At 41.4% G+C, this 15920-nt stretch overlaps 1 long non-coding RNA gene across 1 annotated transcript in view; it reads right to left on the bottom strand.

The window, feature by feature from the left end:
- LOC129151426 (uncharacterized) overlaps positions 1 to 14204 on the bottom strand; it is a 91071-nt gene extending 76867 nt beyond the window's left edge. The window contains exon 1 of the long non-coding RNA XR_008558110.1: positions 14187 to 14204. This is a non-coding gene — a long non-coding RNA (uncharacterized LOC129151426). The remainder of the gene's footprint in view (positions 1 to 14186) is intronic.
- Between the last annotated feature and the right edge of the window lie 1716 nt (positions 14205 to 15920).

The raw sequence follows: 15920 nt of genomic DNA, 5'->3' as shown, positions 1-15920 counted from the left end.
AGACGCCGACGTTGCCTTGCCATACTAGCAGTTAGCAGCTGTGCGTCACTGCAGGTTGCCCAGGACCAAACCAGAGAGAGTCGGACCTGCATTACCACCATTTGTCCACCATCCAGAACTGAAATGTCATTGCTGACATGTAAACATAAGGAACTGTTTGACATTGAAATTGGGTCTCAAAAGAACTGTTGGCCCAGAAAGAAACTCACTACAGACTAATTCATTTGCCTACCAGCATAGCCATTATTGCTTTTCTCATTTTCGGTTCTTATAAGTGTATTTCTAATAGCACATGATCTCACTCATCTAGGGGAAATAATGAACATAGACTGATGAACAAGAACAGACCCAGAAACAAGGAGGCATGGATCAGACTGTCGGGCCTCAGAGGGAGGGTTGGGAAGGGTGGGGGTAAAGGGGAGAGATCAACCAAAGGACTTGTGTGCATGCATATGAGCCTAACCAGTGGTTAAGGACAACAGGGCGGTGGGGGCATGCGTGGGGAGGGTGTGGGATGGGAATGGGGGATGAGGACAAATATGTGATACCTTAATCAATAAAGAAATTAAAAAAAAAAACCTAACTGAATAGAATTAAGAACTTGAATATAGTATGTTTTAATGGCTAGGCAAGTTTTTAGAGTTAGAGAAAATGTTTTTCTTATTTTTCCCCCTAAAACCTTTATCATATTGATTAAATAAAAGTATAAACTTTGTAAAGTATAAGATTGTCTAACCACTATGCTGTACACCTGAAACTAATACAAAATTATATTGAATGTAAACTGTAACTAAAAATAAAAAGTCATGGGGATATAAAGTACAGCACAAGGAATATAGTCAATATTTTAATTACTATGCATAGTGTCAGATGGGTATTAGACACACAGATGACCACTTCTTAAATTATATAAATGTCTAATCACTATGTTGTATACCTCAAACTAATGTCATTTGCAATCTTATCTAATAAAAGAGTAATATGCAAATTGACCATCACTCCAATGCACAAGATGGCTGCCCCCACGTGGTCAAAGTTGGCTGCCCCCATGTGGACACAAGATGGCTTCCACAAGATGGCCAGCAGGGGAGGGCAGTTGGGAGGGACCAGGCCTTCAAGAGAGGGCAGTTGGGGGTGATCAGGCCTGCAGGGGAGGGCAGTTAGGGATGACCAGGCTTGCAGGGGAGGGCAGTTGGGGGTGACCAGGCCTGCAGGGAGGGCAGTTAGGGGCGATCAGGCTGACAGGGGAGGGCAGTTATGGGTGACTGGGCCAGCAGGGGAGGGCAGTTGGGTGCGACCAGGCCAGCAGGGGAGGGCAGTTAGGGGTGACCAGGCTGGCAAGGTAGGGCCGTTAGAGGTTACTGGGCCAGCAGGGGAGGGCAGTTGGGGGCAAGATCAGGCTGGCAGGGGAGGGCAGTTGGGGGCGAGATCAGGCTGGCAGGGAAGGGAAGCTGGGGGTGAGATCAGGCTGGCAGGGGAGGGCAGTTAAGGTCGATCAGACAGGCAGAGGCAGTTAGGGGTGATCAGGCCAGCAGGGGAGAGCAGTTAGGGGCGAGATCAGGCTGGCAGGGGAGGGTCATTGGGGAGAGATCAGGCTGGGAGGGGAGGGCAGTTGGGGGTGAGATCAGGCTGGCAGCGGTGGGCAGTTGGGGGCAAGATCAGGTTGGCAGGAGAGGGCAGTTAAGGGCGATCAGGCAGGCAGAGGCAGTTAGGAGCGATCAGGCAGGCAGGCAGGTGAGTGGTTAGGAGCCAGCAGTACCAGATTGCAAGAGGGATGTCCCTGATTAGAGAGGGTGCAGGATGGGCTGAGAGACCCCCCACCCCTGTGCATAAATTTTGTGCACTGAGTCGCTAATTTTGTAATAAAAGGCCAGGTACAGCCCTATTTCAAAGTAAAATCATGAACCAGGCTCAGCCTTGATCTTCCATTTCAGCTTCTCTTTACAAGTTCAAGTAATGTTACCTCCCCAGTCTTTATATGAACCTATTTCCCTTACCACCCCGTTCCCCAAACTGGCTTTTCACCAGGATCTACTGGCCTATCATTTATGTTTCATAATTGACAGATTATGCTTGTTTTAGTAAGAGACCAAAGGGAGTAAGACTGTAAAATAGCTCAATCCTTTTATATCCTGCTATTCATCACTATATATCCATGGTTCCTAGACTTGTGGATTTTACAGTTCAGTAAAATTTCAACAACAAAAATGGGAATGTGTGTTGGGGCAATAAAATGGAGCTTTTAGTTTGGTGTTTAATAGGAATTAATAGGAAGAGAATATGAGGACACACACACACACACACACACACATGCATATATTTGTCCAATGGTACAGAAATTAATGGATATAAGGCAGCTACAGAGAGCCGGAGCAGATGCATCATGTTTCAGGGTAGCTTTTTTCTGGCCCCTTGTTTTTCTATGAAGCATCTATGTCTATCTCTGTAAACATAGAGTATCTCATGAGACTTTTTGGCTGGTAGAAACCTACCAGAATTAAGAAAGAGGTCCAATTCTTACTTTACTATAAGTCTTTTGTGGCATTTTTACCACCATTCAAGAAGCAGCTACATTAATTTTCTATGATTTCCATTAAAGGCATGACTACTGATATACTGATGTCCACATTTTGAACCAATTCAGCATGAGTCCAAGTCCCCTCCTCTTGATGAGGAGAGAAGAAAGTAAGAGACAGTGTCCAAGTGTTTCTGAATATCTCTCTTAGCCTCTCCAGAAAGGCTGATCACCTGTCCTTTTTTTTCTTTTTTCCATGCAAGGTAATCATTAATAATCCTATATAACAAAAGGCTAATATGCAAATAGACCAAACGGCAGACCTACTGGAACTGAACAACCGGTCACTATGATGTGCGCTGACCACCAGGATGCATGTGTGGAACACGGTGAGCGTTGGCCACGGCGGGATGGTAGAACAGGTGAGTGGGGGTGCCAGACCAAGGCAGGGTGCTGGTCACTGTCATCAGTGTGAGCCTCTGATGGTTACTGAAAATTCTTTGCTCCCACACACCAAAATTCTTTGGTCCCACCCAGCACTTGCACCTGCTGCTGGCGCCAGCCCTGCTTGCACTCACAGCCGGCGGCGGAGCCGCCACTCGCACCCACTTCTGGTGCCCGGCACTGGTCCCAATCACTTGGAGCCATCAGCAGGTGTGAGCAGCAGCTGCCAGCCCTGATCACCCCTGAGGGCTTCTCCACCGCCCCTTGCTCCTGAGGGGCAATCAGAGCAGCAGCCAGTGCTTGCACCCACTGATGGTGCCGGTCCTGCTTGCATCCGCTGCTGGTGCTGGCCCCAATCACTCCATGCCATAGCAGTTTCAAGTGATGCTGATGCCGTTAGCTTGTGGGGCGGCGGTGGTGACAGCGGGAGCGGGGCTGCAGGCAGACAGGGGATCTGGGGCTGCAGCGGGAGGGGCTGGGTGGGAGCACGAAGGATGGGCCAAGACCTGCCCCTGTCCCTACTGCAACCTCATGGCCCACAGTTCCTTTCAAGATGCATGAATTTGTGCACTGGGCCCCTAGTAATAAAACAAAACACTGCCACTTCTTAGTGGCAATCTTTTATTAAAGCATATTTTAACATTATATAAAAATCATCTCAAAACAAAATGAAACCCTTTTACCCAGTTTTTGAAAACTAGAGAAAGCCATACTAATGAATGTAGATACTCTCACATTTTATTTTCAAATCACTGAGCTACATCAAAGCTATTTGTTAATAAACTGATGAGCTACCAATTTGATCTTAACATTAGGAAGTTCATTGTACCCTGTTGCCTTTCTCATGCAGTATATTAACATGCACCAGGTGGCAGTCAGAAAGCATATAAAAGCTAGTAATTCATGAATTAGAAAAACAAAAAACAAAAACAACAGACCCTCTTGTGTCTCAAAATTCAATTAGGTTGATTATTAAGAAAAATTAATCACTATAATAAAATCAAGTCTACAGAGCAAGAAGCAAAAGCATCATAACCCTTCAAAACATTTGTTAAACATTTTCATTTAAATATTTTTTGTATATGTTCCCTCATCTCCATATTATCTCTTTGATTTTTTTAATGTCTGATTTACCCAAAAGTTACTCTTTGTTATGTTAAAGTTAAAATGAAACTTCTAACTCCCTTTAGTCTCTTAGGTCTGTCATTATTTTTGTTTGATTGTTTGTATTCCAAAGTCCCTATGTTTTTAGCCCACCTTTCACAGGCTTACCTGAGTGGTGAGACATGCTTGTTACTCCTACTCCTTCCCCACTTTCAGCTATCAAGTCTTCAAAATGACACACCCACAAGATGTTTACAACTATACCCCACCAATTGACAGAACTGGATCAACTGTTTAGAGAGTTATCCTTCTCATATACCATTTGTAATCAGAAACTATATCAGATTACAGGTCTCAACTATGGGTTATGAAGATGATAAGGGATAAGATTAAGTACCATGAGCTTACAGGAGTGTTTTAATGAGCTTGGTCTGCCATAATAAAATACCGTAGACCAGCGGCTTGAACCACAGAAATTTAATCCTCATAGTTCTGGAGGCTGGAAGTCTGATATCAGGTTGGGGTCTGGTGAGAGCTCTTGTCCTGGCTTGCAGCTAGCCACCTACTCAAGCTCCAGTCTCACCCTCTTCTTCTAAGGGCACTAACCTGATCATGGGGCCTCCACCCTCAGGATATTATCTAAACCTAATTATCTCCCAAAAGCCTCACCTCCAAAAACCATCACATTGGAGGTTAGGGCTTCAACATATAAATGTGGAGGGAATTACATTCAGTCCAGAACAGGGAGAAATGTAGAGGCAAGGGATTAAGAGTGTAAAATCAGTGGTTGTAATTGGCCTAGTTATTTTCTGTCTTTGACTAAAGATACCCAAAGGATGGCGACTTTCATGTTGTATCAACTAGTTTAATTGTTCTCAGTCTTCACCTATTGCCAACTCAATTCTACACACACACACACACACACACACACACACACACACGTGTGTGTGTGTGTGTGTGTGTGTATACACTGAGTGGCCAGATTATTATGATCTCTGAATGCATAATAATCTGGCCACTCAGTGTATATCCTATATAATAAAAGGCTAATATACAAATTGTCCCCTCGACCAGGAGTTCGACCAGCAGGCAGGACAGCTAACCGCCCATGTCCCCTCCCCCTGGCCAGACTGGCTGTACCCCACCCATGCACAAATTCATGCACTGGGCTTCTAATACACACACACACACACACACACACACACACACACACACACTCTGAGTGGCTAGATTATTATGAGTTCAGAGATCATAATAATCTGGCCACTCAGTGTGTGTGTGTGTGTGTGTGTGTGTGTGTGTGTGTATGTGTGTGTGTGTATTTCATTTTTATTTATTTATTTTTATTTTATTTAAAAGTATATTGTTGAAAGTATTACAGATAATATGTCTAGAATGGGGGCAGAATATTGTTTGTTTGTTTTACTTCTTTAGGTATGCTAAAGTCAAGTCAGGGTTGAAAACCAGTGATTTTACCATGATATGAAGGGACATCATTTCAATTATGGCATCTCTTCCTCAAACATGGTAAGAATATTAGAGATGTAATTTGTTATTGTCTCAGTGGGAAAAATGAGAAAAGAATTACAAATTCATTTCTATTGGCTTGTATTATCATTAAACTTTTAATGTATATATTATTTGTAGGTCATATTAAGTAAAAGACTTCAGGTTTCAGAAGGTAAAAATATAGAAAAGATAAAATTAAAATCTATAATTCTAAGGTAAGCATACTACATTCTGTTACTTTTTGTAGTCATTTGATCATTTTCCGCACTGTGTTTTTTCTCATTCTCCTTGAATCTTCTATCAGAATCAGAATCCATCTATATTAAACAGAAATCATTGTTTTGGGAATATGACATTAGATTAAAGTAATAGATTAGGATAGAAATGGGATTGGAACAAAAAAACCCCACAAATATGTGGCTATTGGGATCCAATAGACAGGTAATGAAGTCCAATTCAGTCAGTGAAAATGATCCATGAGACTCTAGATATAAAATAGACTGGACTGGGGAAAAGGCTGACTATAGCATGGTGTTTCTCAAAGTAAATTTCCTCATTTGCATCTTAATCACTTGAGATCTTTGATAAAATTCATATTTTATTTTCATCTAGAGGCCTGGTGCACAAAATTCATGCACAGGTAGGGTCCCTAGGCCTGGCCTGCAATCAGGGCCAATCAGGTTCCCTGCCTCCCCTCTCCTCCTTCCCTCACTGCCATCACCGCGCAATTCCCCCAGCCTCGCCACCTTCCCACCTCCTCCTTCCCTTACTCCCTTAGCGCCCCACAGGCGCCTCTGCTTGCCCACCATATTCCACACTGCCCCCTGGTGGTCAGTGCACGTCATAGCAAGCGATTGAACTCCTGTTTTCCCATTCGAACTCCTGAGGGGACACTTTGCATATTAGCCTTTTAGATATGTGGTAAAATATGCATAACATAAAACATCTTAACCATTTTAAATGTACAGTTCAATAGTGATAAATATACTTAGTGTTGTGTAACCAATCTATAGAACTTTTTCAATTTTTGAAACTGAAACTCTAAACCCATTAAAAAACAACTTTCAATTTCTTTCTAACCCCTGCCCTTGGCAACACCATTCTACTTTCTGTGTCTGAATTTGCCTACTCTAGAGACCTCAAATAAATGTTAATTGAATCATATAGTGTTTGCCATTTTGCAACTGGCTTATTAGCATAATGTTCTCAAGGTCTTTCTCCATGTTGTAGTTTATGTCATAATTTCCTTCCTTTTTAAGACTAAATAATATCCTATTGTATGTATATACCACATTTTGTTTATCTATTCATCTGTTAATGGACATTTGAGTTTCTTCCATCTTTTGGCTTTTGTGAATAATGCTGCTATTTACATAGGGGTACACATATGTTTTCAAGATTCTGCCTTCAATTCTTTTGAATATTCCTCTTAAAGTGGGGTTGCTGCATTATATTAAATTTTATATTGTTGGGTTCCACTTTGGCTGTCCTAAAATGGATAAGATCTAGGAATTTGCATTTTAACATATGTGGCCCAGGTGATTCTTAGATTCTGTAAAGTTTGAGAAGCACTGGATTTATATGTGAACAATTTCAGGTGTCAATAATAACCAAAATATTTCTAAGCTGATACTGTTAATATGTTTGTTAGAGAGATACAGTGCCAAAAGATTACGGAGTGGGAGGAGTAGCATATTTGGTAGATGGTTGTGGTTGATTTAGGAAACAGATGTCTTTTTTACTTAACAGAAGCCCCAAATTGCCTCCTGTCTCTTTAATTTGCCTCTATACACTTAATCACTTGACACTGAAAGTTTCCTATATATGTCTGACTCTATTAAGCTCTGGGAATGTAAAGGTGAATGGAGGATTATATTAGACACATAAGTCGATTTGCTGTCTTACTCAACTTTTCTTCTACATAACAGGCTCTCTCTTAGTCCAGGAAAACTCCAGGCTCTGTGACACTAGCATTCCCTGGTCCACAACAGACTGGATGAGAGCTGGACACCTGCCCTAAGGACAATCAAGAGACCAGAGGCTCCCTCTCCAGAATTTGAAGGACACATAATGGCTCTAGTCAGTAACTTGTGGTAATGAGTGTATGAATTATGACTACATCCCAGTGATGGTCATGGCATCTTTCCAGCTAATTCCTTCAGATCTTAGTTTACATGTCACTTTCAAAAGAAGGCTTTGCTGACATCTTGGACGATGTCAGATCCTCCTGATATTTTATTTTCCTGGTGCTATGCATTTCCCAAGTTAAAATGCATTGTGACAAGCCTTAGATTTCAAACATTTACTAATAATTATCTTTCATTTTACAACCTGAAGATATAGCAGTTGTCTTTAATCCTACAATGCCCATATTTCCCATATCTATTAGCAAATCCTATCAATATTATCATAAAAACCTACATAAATCCATCCAATTAAATCCTCATCTCCACTGTTACCATCCTAGTTCAGATCACCTTCATCTGTCATGGGAACCACTGCAATAGCCTGCTACCTGGCTTCCCTTCCTTTGCTCTTTCCCCCCAAAATAACAGCCAAAGTAATGTTTTGCAAATATGAATAAGGTTTTGTCACATCAACACTTCAAACTTTCCAGTGGTTTCCCAAGGCACCTAGAATAAACTCCAGACACATTGAATTTCTCTCAGGTCCCTGGTCATGCCTAGTTCATTTCTACTTTCAGGCTTTTCCTTTAGCTTGTATTTCCTTCTGGAATGTTCTGTGGTTTTCTCTTCCCATGGCTATCTCCTTCTTGCCATTCACTCTCAATGCCACCTTCTCAGAGACGCCTTTTCTGATGACCCCATCTAGAAATGACGGAGGCACAGTTCCAACTGTGCAAATTCTCCTCCTGCTCTTATCTCTATTTGCCATTATTCTTGGTTCTTTAATGCTTTTATTGCCAGTCTCACCAGACTAGAAAGTAAGTTTCATGAGAATAGGACCTAGGCTCTCAAATTCACTTCAGTATCCCTGGGGCCTACTACATTCCTCAGGCGGCATAATGGGATCTCAATAAATACTGAGAGAAGGAGCAAATTGTTGCATGAAGATGTAGTAACTCTGATAATGCACCACTGGCCACAGACTAGAAAATGTATCCAAGTGTATTCATTCTAATTGAACAGAGACTCTCACCAGGATAATATTTCATTTTTTACCAATAAGTATGTATGATTTCCAGTACTTTTCTGACATTACTTATGTTAGGGAAGACAAAGCCTTTTCAGTGTTACATAGGAACCGCTTTAGACAGAAGAACTGTAGCAATGAGATCTTGTCCTTCACTGATCTCCTTGGAGGAAAGGATGAATCACTTAACCTTGGGCGCTCTGGCTCTGGCTCTGAGGTTAATCAGACTAACCTTTCTGGCAGGGATCATACAGTTAACTAATCAATGTCTATAAAGCATTTGGATAATGAACAAGGCCACAGAAATAATGACAATAATAATCTTTCTTTCTCTGATACATTGTGTAAGCAAGAAAAAAAGTGAAAAATATTTATTTATGCTATGGATATTTTTATGGTTATGTGCGATTATTTTACAACCTTTACATTATATAGCTTATATTTTGTTCTTTGGGACACTGCTTCCTTTAAGGTGGCTATCCTAATATTATTTTCAACAAAACTATTCATCCAGGTTGGAATAATTTTCTACCTTTCCCTTGTGTTCAGGTGACAAGTGCACTTAAAATTACTATAGACTGAAACCAGCCAGGTGGGTGTTCCATTCAGATTTAATTTGGATGAAAATGGCTAGAATGTTGGCACTCTGTATTTCTAAAGGAGAGGAGCCCATTCCTAGATGCCTGATTGCCTCCTCCCATCCTCTGTGGTTGCACTAATATTGTGGAATGGCAACAATTTTAACCATTTTCTATCAAATGTAGGGCTGCCTCTAGGAAAACATTAAAGAAATGGATTTAGTGTGGTTTAGCCATCCTTTTCCTGCTTTGTAACTATCTTTTCCTACTATTTCCTTTCTATTCCCACATACTTATTACTCTAGTACCCAAGAGAGAAGTGCCACATAAACTCAAGTCAAAAGAATACATGTTTTACATGTGTACCTGTCCATGATGGTGCTTTAAGAATAAGGATAAAGAAACATTTAACCCCAAAGCCATGGATTACTAATGGAGCATCTGTGAAAAGGTATTTTAAGGAGGGAGGTTTCTCGGTCTTGTGGATGATGTCATATGATACCTTATTCTACCAATACTGTCATGGTTTAAAGCTGGCCCCATTTCAAGTTCAATAAGTGGGTCAAAGTTGAATTCAAGACCACATTTCTCCTCTTTGATAGCACCATTTTTATATCTTCCAGAATGTTACTTTATCAGAGGCAAGAAAGAATGCTGTGCCTCACAGTACTTGCTGCTAGATTTCCCTTGCCCTTTGTTTTTAGGAGCGTTGTAAATTGTGAAGTGTGACTGTTGGATGGAAGTTAGATTGAATAGAGTAGCAAGAGAGAAAAGACAGTAAGACCTACAATGACATGATGATAAAAAAAAATCAAATTTATAATATCCCTGATTTGAAAAGACACAAATAAACCTGAAACTCTTGTTAGCTTCACAGAAGCTATAACCAAGATACAATTTCCTGAGGTGTTTTGTGCCCTTTAAAATATCTAGAAAGTGCTTCTATTGTTAACAAAAATGCTGAGAAAATAAAAGTGTGCAAAAATGACAAATTTGTCAGAATGTCATTGTGTTACAGAATTTCTAAGGAACTATGACTCAGAAAGAAGCAGATTATACTTTTTAATGAATTAAACGTATCAGAGAAGTGTTCATCACAGCTGTCTGCATCTTTGATCGGGCTGTGTCCAGGTTCCCTTTCATAATTAGAAGAGCAAAAAAGAAAGCTCAGCCTTCCTGAATTGCAGTGACTGGTTTCTTAAAACAATAAAGGGCTGCTCCCATATATCCTCAGTCAACAGACAATAAAAGAGAAAATTGGTCTACTAAAAAATGATAGTAGGGCTTAGGAGACAGGGACAGTGTGGTAGATTTGCTAAACAGTTATTTTGGCTCTAATTTTTTTAGAGGAAAAAGAGGCTAGAGAACATTTTTGTGTTTTTTTCTTTTTTCTTCCAAGACCCTATGTTGTGAAAAATTGCTTCTATCCAAAACAATATACACACACAAAAAATCCTGTATGAATAATGTAGACATTTATGTAAGGAAAATGGGTAGGCAGCAGAATCACAAAATGAGGGAAATAAGGGTTTGGTTCTGTTCTTTCTGTTCTAGGAAACTCCATTTCTAGAGAAGCCATCTGTATAAAATAGTACCATATACAACAGGACACCTCCTCCTTACCTCATCTTCTCTCCTCATCTTACTTCATATTTCTTTATAGCATTTATCACCACCAGATGTATAAATTTAATGTGATTTACTTTCAATCTCCCTCTATTAAGAGTTTAAGCTCCATGATAGCAAGTACTTTGCCACTTTTCTTGACCTAGAGCCCACAACAGGGTCTGGCACATTGCAAGCATATCAAACTCATGGCCAGCTTGTTAAGGGGCTTATGCAGTATTTGTGGAAGGGAGTGGATGAGTTGTTAAAAAATCATTGATGCTGGGCATTACCAACCTCCCCATTGTTTACCAAATGTAGTTTTAACTCTTTTCCTTGAGACGCCAAACCATTTTCCCAGCATTCTTTCTCATTTATTTCCAAATAATTAGACAAACTGGACTACGATAGTTATTGTTTCCAAATATGTACTATCATAGAGTGAGAAAATACTGGTTTTAGATTTAGATAAATTTCTAACCTAGTTCTGCCTAGTTGAGCCTTGTTTTTTTTTTTCCCTACTAATGATAGATCAAGGCATAGTTACTAGTACATAAAGCTGCCTAAAGAACAGTGGTCTTTGTAAATTAATGATTTTCCATTAAGTTGACAGTATGTGAGCCAGAGGTATGGAGCACTCCTTGTGACATAACAGGGAAGTCTCTGACCTCCGAAGCAGGTCCTGCCACAGAGAGCCTGTAATCTCATGTATGTGTATAAGATGGCAGGAAGTAAAGAGGAAGTCCTCTTTCTGCTATTATGCTCAGCTCAGATGGGTTCATGTCATATTGGGTCTTCTTGGCATCGTGCTTTTAAAAAAAAACAGTTCTGTCATTTCCTGTGGGCCATCTAATGGTCCAGGTCAAAAAAGGCTGTAAGAATAGCTATTTTATTCACTTTGAAGTGAACAAGTCACTTCAAATGTGAGGCATGTGATTTGTTATTCTCATATCCAAAGAGCTAGTCATCATTCTTCTACCTTTTGCCCATGAGCCCAGGGATTAAATGCACTATTTAGAAGCTGGAAGCCCCATCCCCACTGCAGTTACCAGCTTGGTGGTGCTTTTAGAATTTTCAGTTTTCAGAGCGGAGTGGGGAGGGAGTGCGGGGGGGGGGGGGAGTACCATGGGGGGATAAGGACACACATGTAATACCTTAATCCAGTGGTCGGCAAACTGCGGCTCGCGAGCCACATGCGGCTTGTGAGCCGCGGTTTGCGCTCTGTTGACTAATGAGTTTGCCGACCACTGGATAGGGGCTTAATCACAAGGAACAACAACAGCCTGTAATTATTGGAATCGAGAGTCTAGGTCAGTGGTCAGCAAACTCAGTCAACAGAGCGGCAAAGCGCGGCTCGCGAGCCGCATGTGGCTCGAGAGCCGCAGTTTGCCGACCACTGCCTTAATCAATAAAGAAAATTTAAAAAAAGAATTTTCAATTTTCTACCACATGTCCTGGAGTGGTTCACCCTCAACAAAATAATCATACCCTGAATCTTACGCAGTTTCCCAGGGTTCTCAAAGCCTGCTTGAATTCTGCCTTGGCATGATTGACAGCATGACTGATAGTCACTGTTTCCCTACAACATTTCCCTGCACCCCATGATGCATAACAGGTAAGACAAAACAATAGCCCCAAGTATCTTTACAATTTTCTATGATACTGTGGTTCACATTGATCCACAGTCCCAGTATAAGAAGTAAAATTACAAAATCTGGAGCTGGTCATGTTAGAGCAATGATGAATTTGGGTGGGAAACTTGAATGTTAAGGCCTCTTCTCATTCTTTCTAGTCATTTAGGGGGACCTCATCCAACATGTGATTCCATCTACTCCCTCTATCTGCCTGTGCTCTCACTGTTGTCCGTTTATGGGAACCACCAGGGGTAGGGCTTGGCGAGGACATTCAGGCTCCTGGATGATTCTGGATCGCAATCAAGGTTGAGAAACATTGTTTAATGTAATTTTTAAAAAATCCTCAACCGAGGATATTTTTCCATTGATTTTGAGGGAGAGTAGAAGAGAGAGGGAAAGACAGAGAGAAACATCGATGTGAGAGAAACACATTGATTGGTTGTCTCCTGCAGAAGCCCTGACCAGGGCCAGGGCCCGAGAAGCTTGCAACCAAGGTATGTGCCCTTGACCGGAGTCGAACCTGGGACCCTTTGGTCTGCAGGCCGTCGTTCATCGCTAAGTCAAACTCGCTAGGGCTTGTTCAAAGTAATTTGATAACCATTTCAAACTGCTTGGGTGCCTCCAGTTGGATATAAATTATAACTGAAAAATATTACTAAATAACATTTACATTATCAGGCCCTATTTTAGGAACTTTTATGTGTTAACTCATGTACGACTCACAATAACACAATAGGAAAGGCACTATTATAATCACCCCCTTTGATAAAAAGTCTCCACTTGTTACTGTCCTGTGCTGCCCCTTCTTTCAAAATAATCCAAAAATGTAACCAAACGCACCACATTCATATTTCATCAATTTTTTTCTCTTCCATAACCCACTAAGTGCACTCTTCTCTCATACCCTTTGTCCTGGCGAATGGCACCAGGATCCACACAGTTGCAAGATCAGAACCCTAGGAGATGTAACTAGCCCTTCCATTCTCTAGTGATGGCTCATCATTTGATATCTTATTTATTCCATCTCCATAATCCCCCTAGGAATGATTTTTTCCCCTTTTTTGCTGCCACTGTTTTAATTTAGGCCAGTGTTGCTTTTTTTTTTTTCCTGAGTCACTGCAACATTTTTCAACTGCCTTCCTTCTATACACTGTGGTTCTTTGTAAAACCCCATTAACCCTTCACTACTTAATAACTTTCAGCTGTTTCCCAGTCTTCCTGCTAAAATCCAAACTCTTCAGCTGTGTTCAACATTGTCCTGGGTCTGCCCCTCCGGCCACCATTCCTCCTAGAAGCCCATCTCCACTCCTGCCACTCCCGTCCACTCTATCCTCGCTTGTGAAACTCCTGGGAACCTGCCCGTCCTTCGGTCATGCTTCATCCAGTGACCGCGCCCATGCTACTCTCTTCCTCGTGCTACTGCCCGGCTCGTGCAAACACTTAGGGTACCGACGGCCTTCTCTTCCACGGGAGGTGGAGGTGCCTTCTCTGCGCTCCCGCCGGGCCTCACGCAGACCAGGGCATAAAACCTATGACAGTAGTTCCCCCCCTTGCCCTCCGTTTCACTGACCACAGATTCGGTTACCCTCGGTCAGCTGCGGTCCCAAAATACCAAATGGAAAATTCCAGAAATGAACAACTCACCGGTTTTACACCGCAGGCTTCTGACTCGTGGTGAAATCTCGCGAGTCCCGCCGTCCTGCACGCGAATCGGGCCGCCCTCAGTCCCGCGTCTGCACGTTGTGGACGCTCCTCACGTTGGTCACGGAGCCGGCGGTCGTCAGGGCGGCGCTCGTGCTCAAGTCGCCCTTCCTTTCCTTGATAATGGCCCCAAAGGACAGAGGCAGGGATGCTGGCAATTCGGATATGCAGAAGAAAAGCCCTGAAGTGCTTCCTTTAAGGGAAAAGGTGAGTACAGACAATACGGTATTTTGAGAGAGAGAATCACGTTCACCTCTTACTACCACGTATTGTTATAATTGTCCTGTTTTCTTATTAGTTATTGCTATTAATCTTTTACTGTGCCTAATTTATAAACTAAACTTTATCACAGGTATGTATATGCCAGGGGAAAAACATGGTGTATATATATATGTTTTATATATATAGGGTTCGGTCCTGTCTGAGGTTTCAGGCATCCACTGGGGGGACTACCATACATTATGCTAATATCCTCTGTTTGTTTGTAAGCTTTTGGGAGACAGGGCCATTTTTATTTTTATTTTTGTCGTCTTATTTTTATAAAGCAGGTCAGGTGTAGAGCACACAATTAATAAACGCTGGGTTGAACAAGCACATCTGTATTAGGAGACTACTGTACGCCGAGCATTCTGGCAGGGACTGTGAGGGAACGGATGAGACACAGAAAAGCTTGCTTTCAGAGAGATCACCTTCTCCACGATCAGTGCTCAAAGGAAGTAGTATGGATGAGTAACCCGCAAGGTTCACGAGGGCAGGCCTGTTTAATGATGATCTAAATAATTCTTGATGGTCACGAATATTTCATTAAAATTAAATATACAATTTAAAATTCTCTCTTCAGATGTATTTGAGTTAAGTTCACGTGTGAGTTTTGTCATATTTTATGGAATTTACTAACTTTGTGTTAGAATTATTTGGAAAGCTTACAATGCTGACTCAATTGTGAGTTTGTTCCACTATTTTGAAGCCCTTATTCATAGGAAAACAAATTGTCTGGTCTTTTCTGTGTAACCCAAGAAGCCACCAACCATGTGGTGGCAATTACAGGAATTACAGGAGAGGCATTTAAGAGGTGCCAATGGGCCTCTATACAGGCAGCAGGACTGGCAGGGGGGTTCAGCCTTCCACATCAGTCACAAGGCCACTTTGCAAGACATAGTCCATAAAGAACTGAAGGAGTTAATTTGACTCTTTAAAATTTATTTGATAGAGCTACATATGTGCCTAGTTTACCTACCTTTGTTTATTTAGCCAAAAAGCTGGCTACAAGAAATGTAATGTAAATAAAAGCCACATTGTTCTCTCTTTTCAATTTGTATAAACATGATAAGCTATATCACAGTGTTTTAAGTGAATATATTAGGATTTGTTTTGTCTATTTTAAATATACATGTTGAATTATATTCTACCGACTTGTTTCCCTCCACTTATTATGAATCAAATTATGTAAGCGGTGGCCTTGCTTACATTTTACAGAATGACCTGAGCTCCTGGACATTGGTATAGGGCAGTGGTCAGCAAACTGTGGCTCACAAGCCGCGGTTTGCCGCTCTGTTGACTAATGAGTTTGCCGACCACTGCCTTATGGAAAAACACTTAAAAAACATTTTAATAATGTACTAATGTCTTTAACCTGAAGTCAAAACTTCTGGGTAAGGTTAATGCCTTAGCAGTGGT

Source organism: Eptesicus fuscus, chromosome 14, assembly GCF_027574615.1.
Source record: "Eptesicus fuscus isolate TK198812 chromosome 14, DD_ASM_mEF_20220401, whole genome shotgun sequence".
In the NCBI taxonomy this organism is placed as follows: domain Eukaryota; kingdom Metazoa; phylum Chordata; class Mammalia; order Chiroptera; family Vespertilionidae; genus Eptesicus; species Eptesicus fuscus.
This window is presented reverse-complemented; position numbering and strand designations above follow the sequence as displayed.